We start from the raw sequence: 13,949 nt of genomic DNA on the forward strand, positions 1-13,949 counted from the left end.
TATAAATTCATCTGTCAGTGGACACTTAGGTTGCTTCCATGTCTTGGTTTTGTTGTGAATATTGCTGCTGAGAATGTTGAGGTGCATGTATCCTTTAGAACTAGAGTTTTTATTTTTTCTGGATGTATGCCCAGGAGGGGGACTGCTTGATCATACTGTAGTTCTCCTATCCTGAATTCTTGATCTTTCTCTATTACTCTTACTACCACTCTTCCTACTATACTTTTTGTATAATTACTTTCATTAGTTGTTTCCCCGACACTGTAGACTCTGTGAGGGCAGAGTTTGTTTTCTGTTTTGTTCACGGCTTTATCCTCAGCTCCCTGCACAGTGCCTGGTACACAGCAAACACTCAGATATTTGGTTAGTGAGTACATAAAGAGAGCCTGTTGGCACAAGGGGGTGGGTGGGACAGTGTAATAAAAAGGAGGGGAAATTAGCACATTTTATAGAACTGTTTCCAAAGTCCTTTTCACATATTTAATTCTCATATCCAAGAGGTATAGTATTATCATCATCCTCATTAAAAATATAACAGAGCTGCAGCTAAAGGAATGTAGGTAACCAGTCATGGATCCAGCTGAGTAGCAGGACTGGGACTTGAACCAGTGTCCTCTGTCAGATGCCTTGATTGAGGTTAGTACCCGTTAGCAATGGCTTCATGTGTGTGTGTTAGTCGCTCAGTTGTGTCCAACTCTTTGTGACCCCGTGGACTGTAGCCCACCAGGCTCCTCTGTCCATGGAATTCTCCAGGCAAGAATACTGAAGTGAGTTGCTATTCCCTTCTCCAGGGGATCTTCCCAACCCAGGAATCAAATCTGGGTCTTCTGCATTGCAGGCAGATTCTTTACCATCTGAGTCACCAGGGAAGCCCTCTTAAGCTCCTTTTGGCTTTAATTTTTGCTTAGGACCACATCCCAAAAGAAGGAACAGAGCTTCTGGCTCGGGCTTGGCACAGGCAGCTCCACATTTCCGAATTAGAGCACCTTAAGAAAACCCCGGCATGACAGAGTGAGCACAGCACCTGCAGATGCTCAGGAGAGCCTGGCACTTATTTTTAGCCAGAAGAGGAAAAATGCCGAATATCTTCTAGGAGAGTTGGCAGCTGGCGGGCTGCTGATACAGCTGTGTTTATGTAAGCCAGCGGCAGAGGAGAGCATGAGGGTTAAAAAGGAGGCAGGAGTTTGCTGAGTCCACCTATCCACTTACCAGTGCTCTGATGTCCACTGCCTTTTTGGGGGGAGTTTTGGGTCAAGAGTTATCGCTGAGGAGAGAGAGTTGTGCAGATCATCTAGAGATTGTAGAGAACATGGGAGCAACCCCTGCCCCCATATCAGAGCCTTGTCAAAGCAGTCCCTTAGAAGATGTGTCCACTGGTTCTTGGCCTCTTCCCACCCTATTATCCATGAGTAAATAAAAGAACAGGACTGCCCTTGTGGCTCAGTGGATAAGAATCTGCCTGCTAGTGCAGGGGGCACGGGTTCAATCCCTGGTCCAGGAAGCTCCCACATGGCGTGGAACAGCTAAGCCCATGTGCATGTGCTACAACTACTGAGCCCACGTGCCGCGTCTACTGAAGCCCCTGCACCTAGAGCCCATGCCCCCCAACAAGAGCAGCCACCACACCGAGAAGCCCAGGCACCGTAACAAGGAGCAGTCCCTGCTCGCTGCAACTAGAGAAAGCCCACGCACAGCGAAGAACACCCAGCACAACCAAAAATAAATACATAAAATTGTTTTTAAAAAATAAAAGAACAGAAGCTCATTCAAATGGTACAGCTGTAAAGCATAGCAGTTCATCTGATTCTGATCGTATTTCTCAAGTGAAATACCCGGAAATATTTCTCCAGGTGAAAGCAATCCCTAACACCCCATCCTACAGAAGTTGTCTAACAGTGGGCTCCTGTTTTCTCATGTGCCATGCTTAGTCGCTCAATCATGTCCAACTCTGCGACCCCATGGACTGCAGCCCGCCAGGTTCCTATAACCATGAGATTCTCTAGGCAAGAATACTGGAGTGGGTTGCCATTTCCTGCTCCAGGGGATCTTCCCAGCCCAGGGGTTGAAACCAGGTCTCCCGCATTGCAAGCGGACTCTACCATCTGAGCCACCAGAAAAGTCTATGTTTTCTTGTAGAGTCAGAGAATAAAGCTTTAAAGGAGCCATCGGCAGGTTCTCTTGAGAATTAAGGTGGAAACTTTCCAGTAGGGATTGTTTTTTTACCTTTAATTATGAAAATGTTCAAATAAAAACTGAAACAAAGCAGACAGCATAATGAACCCTCACGAACCCATAAACCACCTTCAACAATCATCAACTCGACGAGTCTTATTTCATCTGTTCCCCCACCCACTCTGAAATTGTTTTGAGCAAATCTCCGACAGCACATCATTTCATCTGAAAATGTTTTGGTGTGTACCTCTCAACGATAGGGCATCTTTAAAAAAAACAAAACAAAACAAAACACGATACCATTTTCACACTTTAAAAAAAAATAAACAACTTCTCAAGATTAAAATAAGAGTTCAGATTTCCCCAGTTGTTTAAAGAAGTTTTTCTTCCCCCCTCCCCATTTTGTTTAAATCGGGATCCAAAAAAAGATTCAGCTCTTTTCCTCTCTGCTTTGCAATTTATTGCTGAAGAAACGAGGTCATTTGTCCTGGAGAGTTTTCCACGGTCTGAATTTTTTCTAATCACATCCTTGTGGTGGTTTTCAACATATTCCTCTGTAAGTTTGTTAACTGTCAATGTTTCATGTAAGTTGGTGGTTAGATCTAGAGACTGGGTCAGACTCAGGTTTAGTTCTATTGTGAACATCCTTCAGAGGAAGTGATATGTGCTTCCATTGGAGGAAGTGAATGACCAGTTTCTTTTTGTGTTGCTGGCAGCCTGGAATCATTGTCTAGACCCCACTCATTGACTAATGCCTAGTCATTTCAAGGAACAAGTATGGCTGTCTCTGAGTAATACAATCAGAAAAGCATTTCCTTGAATATGCGCTGTTCATTTGTTTGTATTTCCCAGTCATGAAGACAGCTCTGCAAGTCTTGGTGGCTGCACCCTGGGGCCTATCCCAGAGCCCTTTAGGGAACTGCTGGCTGGGATTTGTGCAGCCCGGTTGGCCCTGTGGGGTGCTGTGGCTACTTTTCCCCACTAGAGGACACTGTGGCTCCAGGACTTCATGTGGTTGCCAGCCAACCTTGCAACTCCCAAGCCTCTCAGAAGGCCAAGCCTTTGGTGTGCCATTATTAGGCACCAATTGTATGCCTCCTGGGTCGAGGGGAGAAAGGGGTCAAATGTAAAATCTTGTGGCACTATTTCCCAAGCTAGTTTCTTTGTATTTTCTTTTAAAAATAAACCCAGGTACTTCTCCATCTTTTGGGTAACACTTTAGACCTCAGTGCTGTAAACTGCAAATTTGATTCCTTGGTTTGGGGGAAAAAAAAGCAAAAAATAGCAATATATGGGCTTTTCAGAATGTGAAGGGATCCAGGAAAGATGTCAAAGTGTATTAATCTCTGAAATAATTATTCATGTATTGAGTATCCAGGAGGAAAGGGGTGCTGATTGAGAGGTACTCTGTGCCAGGCACTGTCTCTTCCTTGTTGCTACATGTGGCAAGCTGTGTCATATTGTGTGTGTGTGTGTGCGTGCTCAGTCAGTCATGTCCAACTCCTTGTGATCCCATGGGCTGTAGCCCGTCGGGCTCCTCTGTCCATGGGATTTCCCATGCAAGAATACTGGAGCGGGCTGCCATTTCCTACTCCACAGGATCTTCCCAACCCATGGATCAAACCCACGTCTCTTGAGTCTCCTGCATTGGCAAGTGGATTCTTTACCACTAGTGCCACCTGAGAAGCCCTGCGTCATATTAGCCTCATTCAAATCCACGGAAACTAAGGCTCATTGAGCCTAAGTGAACTAAACTGTTGGAGGTTATCTTGCCAGATGCAAATGGAGGTCTGTATGAATAAAGATATGTGTTTTCCACTAACCCCCTGGATACCATGTCAAAGGGCATCATTCTCAGAGAAAGGTGATTCTAAAGGCATCCTTTCCTTGTGGAGGTCCTGCTGTAGCATGGACTCTTACAGGTACCCCGATAAGTGGTCAGCCTCACAACACACAGGCTCTGCTGCTGTCCTTATGCGAGGGCAGGTCACAGACCACTAGTCAGAGGGCACCACTGGGCTCTGCTGTCAGGATGCCTTAGTGTGGACTGCCCACTCACCCTCCCCCACTCTGCCCTGCGACCAAGGCCCTCAGGGGCATCTTTGGGATTCAGGCTTTGACCCATCCATCCACTTGGAATATGTAGCAAAGCCAAGACAGACATAGCCCCTACTTTTCGCAATCTAGTTTCATGGAGGAAGACAAAGGAGACACGTGTTATCAGGGGAAAACAACAAGCTCTGGCAAATTCTGTGCTAATGTAGCAAATAATTTCAAACCCACTCCCAGCCTCGTCCCCATTACCTCACAGTTCAGTCCTGGCGGCACAGCCACACTCACAGCATAGGAGCCCCAGCTGTGTAATTGACTAAATGCAGTTACATTAAGGAGAGAGAGTGGCAGCTGGCAGTTGGGAGGATGGACTGGCGGGCTTAAGCTGGGAAGGAAGATACAGGTGGCGGGCATCTAAAGACACAGAGCTTGGAGTGCTTGGAGAGGCCCAATTCCCCTCGACACCTCAACCTCAGGCAATCAGAGCTTCAAGGTTCTGGGAAGGGAGGACGAGCGTGGGTGTGCTCCAACCACCAGCCTCCTCCAGAGGAGCCCTGGGATAATGAATGAGCCATCAGCCCGTGCCTCTGCTCTCCCGTGAAAGGACCTCCCACTGCAGACCGTTCCTCTGCAGATACAATTGTGCCCCAGGAACCATCTGGCAAATGTGCCCGCTCCTTCAGCGGTTCTGGTATTTCCCTGGCTTGCAGCCCCTTCCTCTTGGATATAAATTGTTGCAGCAAACCACGCCAGTAGAATGCTTGCTGGTGCTTCACTGGCTTTCCCCGAGCCTGGTTAACCCCATGGCTCACAGCCTATGAGGCTGTTCATAGCTAATGGATGTCTCGGACGCCTGCGCGTCCCCTCTCTGCTGTTCTTGTGTATTTGGGAGTATGCAGAGCAGGCATATAAGCTGCAGACCGGAGCTGCCTCTGCTGCAGACACCAGCTTGAGCGGCTGGGAGGACAAGCGCATTTCCGTTGCAGGACGTCCTTCACGGAGAAGGGACAGGTTAACTCCATCTCTCTGCAGAGGACTCGGCCCGCTCCCCGAGGAGCCACAACAGGCCGCCACAGCTGTAGGACAGATCACGTGCTCCGGCCTCACGCGGGAGGCTGCCCAGCAAACCCAGACAGACTGCCCGCGCCAGCCAGCCGCTGGGCCCCCATTTTACACAAAGCCATGTCCCTCCCCTGACCCAGGCTGATGGTGTGCAAGGCTGGAGAATTATGGGTCACCTTGGAGCCACTTGCCAGCCAGCCCCCTATTTCCAGCCTGCTTTCCTGATTCTAACTTAGAGAATAGAGAAAGGCAGGAGATGGAAGGGGAGCCTTGGTGACGATGCTTTATGGACAGGGGGGCCGAGCAGAGTCATCAATCATAAGCCCCCCTCACCCCCATTCAGGGAGTGCTGGATTGTTCCAAAGGGGTGGGAAAGGAAGCAGTCAGTGCAGAAACTCCCAGAATGTCTCCATCACCCTAACAACAAGCGGGCAGTTTCTATGCAGATTCACACCTTCCTGCCTCAGTACGTGCAGTTCCCTCTGTCTTGAACGCATCAAGCTCCATCCACCTGGCCAACTCCTACTTGGTGGTCTCTTAAGATTCAGCACTGGCATCACTTACTTGGACCCCTTTTCTGCCACCACGTGCTCTGCATACATCTCTACCCAGTACCCATCACATTGTACCGTTTTTTTTCCCCCTAGCTTCTTAGCATGTCTCCTCCACCCGACTTAGACCTCAGTGAGGGTCTAATTCATCTCTGTGTCTGGAGCCTCAGCCTGTAAAAATGTTCATTGGCAGTGTTTCGGAGGGGAAAATCAGAGATCGCAGAATTGAAAGATGGATCTTCCTACTGAAATCCCCTAGTCCTACCTACATGGTTCGCAAAAGACAGAACTGAGGTTAGGAACCTGTGCCTTCCCCAGGGTCACCTGTCTACATAGTGGGCAGAGCTTGGACATGAACCCAGGCCTGTGGACTCCTGGGCCTGCTCGCAAGTGCTGAGGTATCCCATTCTGATGTGCATTTGTCCTCTCCAGACTGCGTAGAAGGGCTGACCAGAAATGATCAGGCTTCTGAGCCAGCAGCAGGAGGATGAAGGACTAGAATGAGAACAATTGAATTTCAGAGCCAGAAGAGATGTCGCAAGTCATCTAGTCTGACCTCTGCATTTACAGGTGAGGAGACGGAGGCCCACGGGGTTGAGCTGCTTGTCCCAAGGTTGCACAGCAAGCCGGTGGCAGAACTAGGGCGAGAATGCAGGCCTCCTAATCCCCAGGAGACCTGGAGCGAACCTCCCACTCCAGAACGATGATGGCCAAGCCCGCCTGACCAGCTGCTATCTGAGGGGTGGGTCCCCAGAGTCCTGGACTCTTCTGGGCTTTTCTTTCCCTCTCTCGGTGGCACGGCACTTAAGTAGGGTGCATGCTGCATAAATAATAAAGCACGACTCCCTTCCAGGGAGGAAGGCCGCGTCTGGGCAGGCAGTGTGACAGATGGTATTTACAATGTGTACTGAGAAGTTCTCACACAGCCTCACTTGGGCGGAGTGGCTGAGAGATGGAGGAAGCAGATTTGCGTGCCCACCGTCTCACTCCTGTGCCTGGCGTTCCTGCTGCTGCTGCTGTTGCCGCCACTGCTGCGTTTCTGTTCAGTCTCCCTTGCGCTGGTTGCCCTTGCCATCCTGAATCTGGAGCTCCAGGATGGTTGGCTGCTGCTGCTGCATCCTCATCATCAGAAAGGACCCCAAGGCATCCTTCACCAGAGCAGATGCTGGACTCACTGACATTCTCCCCGAAGGAGGCTGAGGAAGTCTTCTGAGGCCAAACCCTGGACTGCGTTCTTAGGAATTCTGACATGTGGGAGCCCTTCCCCAGGCCTGGAGAAGGAGAAATAGGAGAGGTTTGTTCATTGAACAGGTTGTTATTGTTGTTCAGTTGCTCAGTCGTGTCCGACTCTTTGCAACCGCACGGACTGCAGCACACCAGGCTTCCCTGTCCTTCACTGTCTCCTACAGTTTGCTCAAACTCATGTCCATGAATCAGTGATGCCATCCAACCTCGCCCCCTTCTCCTCCTGCCCTCAATCTTTCCTAGCATCAGGGTCTTTTCCGATGAGTTGGCTCTTCGCATCAGGTGGCCAAAGGATTGGAGATTCAGCTTCAGCATCAGTCCTTCCAATGAATATTCAGGGTTGAGTTCCTTTAGGATTGACTGGTTTGAACTCCTTGCTGTCCAAGGAACTCTCAAGAGTCTTCTCCAGCATCACAGTTGGGAAGCATCAATTCTTCAGTGCTCAGCCTTCTTTATAGTCCAGTTCTCATTTCCATACATGACTGCTGCAAATAGTCATAGCTTTGACTAGACGGACATTTGTTGGCAAAGTGATGTCTTTGCTTTTTAATATGCTGTCTAGGTTTGTCATAGCTTTTCTTCCAAGGAGCAAGCGTCTTTTAATTTCATGGCTGCCATCACTGTCCCCAGTGATTTTGGAGCCCAAGAAAATTAAATCTGTCACTCCTTCCACTTTTTCCCCATCTATTTGAGCAGGTACTTGCTGTGAACCTTCCTGGTACCAGGAATCATTTTAGAAGTTCAAGATTCTGCTGTCAGCCAACAGAACCAAGTGCTTGTCCTCATGGAGTAGATGCTCAAGCAGGAAGTTTACCACAGGCTTTGTGGCAGATTGCCTCCCGACTCTGTCCCTTTCACTCTGCACAAGCTCCCATCTGGCTCTGTGCAGTGGGGAGTGACAGCAAACCATTCCCCCTCCTGGGGACATCGCACATGCAGCTTAACAGCAACAAAGCAGAAAACAATCCAGTGGCTTTTGCTTCTCAGCCAGAGACCCTCCCAATGTTCTGACTTCTACCAGCCTATAGCTTGACAAGCCCCACCTACTTGCCCTGGGAGAAGGTCACTGCAGGCCGTGGTCAGGACTTGTGTATTTAACTTTTTTTTGGCCATGTAGTGCAGCTTGCAGGATCTTAGTTCCCTGACCAAGAATCAAACCCTGGCCCCCTGCATTGGGAGCATGGAGTCTCAGCCATGGAATTGCCAGGAAAGTCCCTCTTTCACTCTTAAAATAAGAAATTTGGGGGCTTCCCTCGTGGCTCAGTGGTAAAGAATCCACCTGCCAATGCAGGAGACACGGGTTCGATCCCTGGTCTGGGAAGATCCCACATGACGTGGAGCAACTAAGCGCATGCACCACAATTACTGAGCCTGTGCTCTAGAGCCCGGGAGCCGCAACTGCTGAGCCCACGTGCTGCAGCTACTGAGGTCTGTATGCCCTAGAGCCCGTGTTCCTCAGTAAGAGAAGCCACCACAATGAGACGCCTTCACACCGCAACTAGAGAGTAGCCCCTTCTCACCACAACTAGAGAAGAGCCCACGCAGCAACAAAGACCCAGTGCAGCCAATAAAGAAAATAAAAGCCCAGAAAGCCTCATTTTCATTTAAAAAAAGAAAAATTTGGTGAGAGGAATGGAGAATCAAACCCCCTCTGGGTCTGGGGAATCTTACTGTCCCCCCTTTGTATCTGTTCTGCTACCTCAAAAAGGCCAGCTTTTTGAGGATGAAATGAAATGACAAATATGTAAGTGCTTTGACATAAAGGCAACAGAGATACAATTGTATTTTTATTATGCAGAGAAATCTTTTCTGTAAAACATAAAACTTGTGTCTTATCGAGGGCTGAGACTAGTAACTGTGTAATTAGAGCCCATGTCAGGTCAAGAGACATGCTCTGTTTTTCATTAAAGAGACATTTGTTCGGCTCCTACCGTGTGCAGTGTTGTGTTTTGTGATGGCTGTGACACTGAATAAGCCATAATCTCTCCTTCAAGGAATATGTATTTGGGTACAAGAAAAGCAAAACTTAGATAATGTAAAGCAAGGTCAAAAGAAAAAAGTGATCCAGGGGAAGCAGTGGTTCCACTTGGGCTTGGAGGGTTGAGTAAAGACTTGTAGAGGAGAAAGCATCCATCAGACAGCACACGACTGAACTCGAAGGTGCTGTTTGCTCGGGACACAGGGCCTACCTGTGGCATAACCAGAGGTCACACAGAGCGTTGGCGGCCCAAAGAGAATCCAGAAATGGGACCCTGGGGACAGCCTACCCCAAGGAGATGGCAGAGAAGGAAGAGGAGACCCAAAAGAGCAGCTGAGAGTTTCCCTGCATGTGTGTGCATGCTAAGTCATTTCAGTCAAGTCTGAATCGTTGCAACCCCCTGGACTGTAGCCCACCAGGCGCCTCTGTCCATGGGATTCTCCAGGCAAGAATACTAGAGTGGGTTGCCATGCCCTCCTCCAAGGGATCTTCCCGACCCAGGGATGAAATCCACATCTGCGGCTCCTGCATTGCAGGCAGATTCTTTACCACTGAGCCACCTGGGAAGCCCTTCCCTGCATGTGCGATTGGCTAAATCTTGGAACTGGGCAAGTTTCCCCTGTGCTTTTCTGAGCTTTTCCCTTTTGGGTGCCCACGCCTCTCTTTGAAAGGATCTGGTGTCTATGGACCTAGACGTCTCTCAGTGATTTAAGTTCCCTGGAAAACTGGGGGCCCTGGAGTGAGGGGGGAAGAGACGAAAGGCAAGAAGAAAAGAAAAAGTCCGTTTAGCAGCCTTGTTGCGTTTGATCTCAGAGACAGCGGGCAATAATGGAAGAATGCTGGAGCTGGGGACGGAGGAGGGTTGGATTCCAAGTGTCGGTCTCCTCCCTGAGCCGCACCCGCTGTTCGGACTTGCAGACTTCAAACATGACTGGGGGATTCCGGGAAGACAAAAGAATTCAGGGCCGGGGCTTGGATCTCAGTCAAAAATAACTCATGTCTTCATCTAAAGCAGCTCGGGGCTGTTTGCAGGTTTCTCAGAAGATGGAGCTGGATGCAGGCAATGGAGACCGTGAGGGTCAGTTTTAGGTTTGCTTTGGGGAGAAAAAGTGCCTTGAGGGGTGTGGGCCTGGCTGAGGGAGACATCAGGATAGGAAACTGCTGTTGCAGACGAGGCCTAAGCTGAGAGGTTCTGGAGAAAAAGTCACCCCCGTTTACCCCTCCTTCTCGGTGCTGCCATTTGCTTTGAGCGGTAATTACAGCCCTTAATGTTTCTTCCCTGTCTTCTCATTAGCTCACAGTGTCCACAGACAAACTCCTGGGGCCCCCTCACCACCTTCCCTCTCCCTGGCTTTCCTGCTTCTCCAATAGCAGACCCATTGTGCTGGTGCTCCAGGCCCATCAGAACATCAGTTCCTTAAAGAACCCCTGCTCCCTCTCTTGGTGGGTGCATCTTAGACACTCAGCCCCCCAGACAGCTCTTCCTCCCTTATCCCACTGGGCTGTAATTAGAGGATTATCTGATTTTCTCCCAGGAGGCCAGGGTCTGGGTCTTATTCCCTTTGTATTCTCAGCACCTCGGCCAGGGTCTGGCAAAGAATGGACACTCGCAGTGTGTTAGTTGAATTGCTCTCCTGGGCTGCTGCCAACTTAATCTTCCTAAAATGCCGCTCCAGTTAGAAGCCGCCACCCCTTACTTTTTCCATCGCCCATTAAGCAAGGTCCAGGCGCCTCAGACTGGCACTCAAAGACTTTGTCGACACGACTTCTCACCCATCTGGCCTTCCCCAGTTTGTGCTCACCCACCGAGTTGTTCCCAAGACAGTCAGTGGCTTTCCTGTCTCTCTGCTTTTACTGCTTTGGTTCTGTCCCCCAAGAAACCCTTCCACACTCTACCGCAAAGCTGCCCCCTCTGTCAAGGTTCATCTCCATAGCTCATCCTGCCCCTCTGAGTTGAGTTTGACGCTTCAGGGTTTGAACTGCTCTCTCCCAGGCTCTTATCCTGTTCAGCGTTGACTTAGTGTCTGGGTGTTGTGTGCTTAGTCACTCAGTCGTGCCTGACTCTGTGACCCCATGGACTGCAGTCCACCAGTAGCTCCTTTGTCCATGGGATTTTCCAGGCAAGAATACTGGAGTAGGCTGCCATTTCCTTCTCCAGGGGATCTTCCCAACCCAGGGATCAAACCTGCGCCTCCCGTGTCTCCTGAATTGCAGGCAGATTCTTTATCTACTGAGCCATCGGGGAGCTTCAAAAGAGGTCATGGATGTTGAGCTCTTATACAATGAAGCTGCTGCTGCTGCTAAGTCGCTTCAGTCGTGTCCGACTCTGTGCGACCCCATAGACGGCAGCCCACCAGGCTCCACCGTCCCTGGGATTCTCCAGGCAAGATTACTGGAGTGGGTTGCCATTTCCTTCTCCAGTGCATGAAAGGGAAAAGTGAAAGTGAAGTCGCTCAGTCATGTCTGACTCTTAGCGACCCCATGGACTGTAGCCTACCAGGCTCCTCCGTCCATGGGATTTTCCAGGCAAGAGTACTGGAGTGGGGTGCCATTGCCTTCTCCGTATACAATGAAGAGCAGAGTGTAAATGCCAATCAACCTCTACTGACTGTCATCCCCAGGCAGACCCAGGGTTCCCTTGGGCAGGGCCTGTGAGCCTAAGTGCCTGGCGTTGTAGCATCCAGTGAAAGGGGGTGGTCACCATGCCCTTTCTCTCCTCTGTCCCCATGAGGGCTCAGAATGTGCTGGTCCTCAGGTCGTCTCAGAGTGGGACAAGAGCTATCAGAGAGCCTGGCCACTCCTACCCCTGAGGGGTTCTGGGCCTTGGGACCCAAGGTCCACGTCCCACTGCCTGCTGGGGAGTGGGCTGGCCCCAGCTGCACTTTCCCTCGAGGCAGAGGAGTGCCACGGGCTGGCTGGTGAGGCGGGGGCAACGCTGAGGGCAAAAGGGGCATGTGGCCTCAGGTTCATAAGAGCTGCCGGATGTCACAGCTGGTCTCCAAGTCCAGATGCCAGCGTTCCTTCCAGCGGGGACTGGGGAGGGACAGGGGAGCGGGCTCCTGAAGTGAGAGTCCTGGCTGGAGTTCAGGAATTCTTCCCCAGGAGACTTGGGAACGCTGTCTGCCAGGGTGGGGTGCGATGTTCCTAGGACTGATGGAGGAACAACATCCCCTTCCAGATACTTCCCAGAGCCCCTCTCTCCCCTTTATTCTAACTGCTGCTGCCCTCATGACCACTTCCTTGGATCGTTGTTGTTGTTCAGTAGCTCAGTTGTGGCTGACTCTTTGCAAGCCCATGGACTGCAGCACACCAGGCTTCCCTGTCCTTCACCAACTCCTGGAGGTTCACTCAAACTCATGTCCATTGAGACCTTGGATGGCACCTGCCATGACCCTATGCTTAGGGTTAGGGAAACCAGCCTCCTGGGCAGATTTTTTTTTTTGACCAGGGATCAAAAGGCAGTGGAAGTGTGGAGTCCTAACCACTGGACCTCCAGGGAATTCCCTGGAGGGATCTTTTCAAATATTACTTTCCTGCTCACAATCCTTTGGTGTCCCCCCATTGCCCTCAGGGCAAAGTCCAAGTCCCTTTCTCAGGAAACTCACAGCCCTTTAAACTTTCAAACCTTCTGCTCCAGGCTGGGTTCTTTTTTTTTTTTTTTTTTGATGTGGACCATTTTTAAAGTCTTTCTTGAATTTGTTACAATATTGCTTCTGTTTTATGTTTGTTTTTTTCTTTTGGCCTTGTGGCATGGGGGATCTTAGCTCTCCACCAGGGATTGAACCCACACCCCTTGCACTGGAAGGCAAAGTCTTAACCACTGAACCACCAAAGAAGTCTCCCAGTCTGGGTTCTCTACATTGAGTTCCTTGCTCTAATTTCCAGTCATGCCAAGTTGATTGTAGTTCCTTTCCCAAACCATACTGCTGCCCAAGCCCAGCCCCTGTCCATGCTGTTCCCTCCGCCTGGAAGGTCTCCCCTCCAGCTTTCCCATATCCTTTGGGAAGCCCTCTTGGACCCACAGGAACCCCCTCCTTTGGGTTTCTATACTCCTTGGACTTCCCTGGATGTCACCCCCAATTAAACAGTTTCTGGAGGTCTGGGTCTGGATCCTCTCCACCTCTCTATTCCCAAAGTTCTCTCTGACACTTAGTAGGAGCCCAGCAAAGGTTCAGGGAACTGAACGGAGCCTGCTGAGGTCCCTTCCACTGGAGGGGATGACAGAATTGGATGGGTTGATAAGAGCTGTCCTTGGGCTGAAGAAAAGGCAGAACCCAAAGGGCAGCTGAGGTCAGAGACTACCTAGAGACCAAGCCCTCTCTGAGCTCTTCTCCTCCCCTCTCCCCTGGAACTGCCCACTTCCTGACCACTTCTCCAGCCCCCAAGATCTAAGTGTAACACAGCCAGCACCCGGGCAGGTCCTGTAAATGATAGCAGTGGGGGGGGGGGGCGTGCCACTGACCTCAGGGCCCCCAGCTGCCCCTTGTCCTTTGGGCTTCTTTCCACAAAGGAGTCCATTGGCCTCTCTTCTGTCCCCTGAAAGCTGTTTCCAAAATCACATCCTATGCAGACAGTTTTATTTACAAGGAAATCTTGGCAGGATATTGACTTGTTAGTAGAGTAGGGATGGGGGAAGGGTGGTGAGAAACAAAAATAGTTGGAATGATCACACTTTCTGAAACCAGAGATGAAAATTGGTGTCTATAGCAAACTCACCTAATTAGAATGGAGTTAATTTCCTTCTCTGGGTTTATGGGGAGCAGTTATTGTTGGCTGAGATGGTCACAGGTTGGATCCTGGGGTTATATGTTTGCTTTATGAAGATGAGCACATTAATTGCAACTTGCACTACTGGAAAAGAGCATCCATTTCTGAGAGGGAGAGAGTGG

The 13,949-nt window shown here is 50.0% G+C and overlaps 1 long non-coding RNA gene across 1 annotated transcript; it reads left to right on the forward strand.

Annotated features, from left to right (window-relative positions):
- Positions 1-5,933: 5,933 nt before the first annotated feature.
- Positions 5,934-9,008, forward strand: LOC145541962 (uncharacterized). Its single transcript, XR_014079439.1, has 3 exons — positions 5,934-6,131; positions 6,270-6,407; positions 6,691-9,008. It is a non-coding gene; the product is annotated as an uncharacterized LOC145541962 (long non-coding RNA).
- Positions 9,009-13,949: the final 4,941 nt, after the last annotated feature.

This window comes from Giraffa tippelskirchi, chromosome 3 (genome assembly GCF_054371585.1).
Source record: "Giraffa tippelskirchi isolate mGirTip1 chromosome 3, T2T-mGirTip1v1.2.pri, whole genome shotgun sequence".
In the NCBI taxonomy this organism is placed as follows: domain Eukaryota; kingdom Metazoa; phylum Chordata; class Mammalia; order Artiodactyla; family Giraffidae; genus Giraffa; species Giraffa tippelskirchi.